General features: G+C 39.3%; 1 protein-coding gene across 1 annotated transcript in view; it reads right to left on the bottom strand.

Annotated features, from left to right (window-relative positions):
• CMTM6 (CKLF-like MARVEL transmembrane domain containing 6) overlaps positions 1-1,678 on the bottom strand; it is a 28,165-nt gene that overhangs the window by 15,245 nt on the left and 11,242 nt on the right. The window lies entirely within an intron of this gene.

Raw genomic sequence — 1,678 nt, 5'->3', positions numbered from 1 at the left:
AATTTGGATAACCTAGATGAAACAGACCAATTCCTTAAAAGACACAATCTTCTAAAACTCACATAAGAAAAAATAGATATACAAATGGCCAACAGACACATGAAAAGATGGTCAACAACATCACTCAGCATCCGGGAAATGCAAATCAAAACTACACTGAGATACCATCTCACCCTAGTTAAAATGGCTAAAATCCAAAAGACTGTGAATGATAAATGCTGGCGTGGTTGTGGAGGAAAAGGAACTCTCATACATTGTTGGTGGGACTGCAAAATGGTGCAGCCTCTATGGAAAATGGTATGGAGGTTCCTCAAACAATTGCAGATAGATCTGCCATATGACCCAGCTATCCCACTGCTGGGAATATACCCAGAGGAATGGAAATCATCAAGTCAAAGATATACCTGTTCCCCAATGTTCATTGCAGCACTCTTTACAATAGCCAAGAGTTGGAACCAGCCCAAATGTCCATCATCGGATGAGTGGATACGGAAAATGTGGTATATCTAAACAATGGAATGCTACTCAGCTATAAAAACAAATGAAATACTGCCATTTGCAACAACATGGACGGACTTTGAGAGAATTATTTTAAGTGAAACAAGTCAGGCACAGAAAGAGAAATACCACATGTTCTCACTTATTGGTGGGAGCTAAAAATAAATAAATAAATTCACACACACAAAAAAAAACCCGGGGGTGGGGGGGGAGAAGACATAACAACTACAATTCCTTGAAGTTGATATGACAAGCAAACAGAAAGGACATTGTTGGGTGGTAGTGGGGAGAGGGAGGAGGGCGGGAGGTTTCGGTAATGGGCCACAATAATCAACCACATTGTATATCAACAAAATAAAACTTAAAAAAATAAAAAAATAAAAAATAAATAAATGTTCCATAGGTTTTCCAAAAGAAAAAAATAAAAAAATTTTATAAAGTAAATAAATAAATACATAAATACATAAATAAACAAAAGAAGCAAAAATACTTTAGTGTTTTTCAGAGAACCTACAGTATTCAGAAAGCACCATCTGTTCACTCCAATATTTATAAAGTGGAGATTATGGCAAACAGGATTAGTGAATGAATCCTATCTACACAGAACTTACAGTCTGGATGCCTTGAAGGTAATATAAGTAAACAAATAATTACCTACCATGTGCTAAATGCTAGAAGAGGGTTGTTTTTTTTTTTTTAAAAGATGACCGGTAAGGGGATCTCAACCCTTGGCTTGGTGTTGTCAGCACCACATTCAGTCACTGAGCTAACCGGCCATCCCTATATAGGATCCGACCCCATGGCCTTGGTGTTATCAGCACCGCCCTCTCCCGAGTGAGCCATGGGCCGGCCCTAGAAGAGGGTTAATACAAAGTGTTGTTATAAGAGGCAGGAAAGGCTTCCTCAAAGAAAGCTGAAGGACTGTAGGGTCAGTTTGGCGGGGAGGGTGACAGATAGGGAGAGAAGTTCCGGGCAGAGAAGCAGTACACAAAAAGGCCCATAGATAAGACAGCATGGCACTCAGCCCCTCCCCCAACACACATCCCACTACACCCAACTGAACTGTGAAAGCAAGTGAAGTCAACATGGCTAAAATGTAGTTTAAAGAAGAAAAATTATTACATGAGACAAGAGAGGTAAGCAAAGGCCAGATCTAAATGTCTTCATTAACTAGTTTAAG

Source organism: Galeopterus variegatus, unplaced genomic scaffold (assembly GCF_000696425.1).
Source record: "Galeopterus variegatus unplaced genomic scaffold, G_variegatus-3.0.2 Scaffold99, whole genome shotgun sequence".
Taxonomy (NCBI): domain Eukaryota; kingdom Metazoa; phylum Chordata; class Mammalia; order Dermoptera; family Cynocephalidae; genus Galeopterus; species Galeopterus variegatus.
The sequence above is the reverse complement of the archived record's forward strand: the minus strand, read 5'-3'. Positions and strand labels throughout refer to the sequence as shown.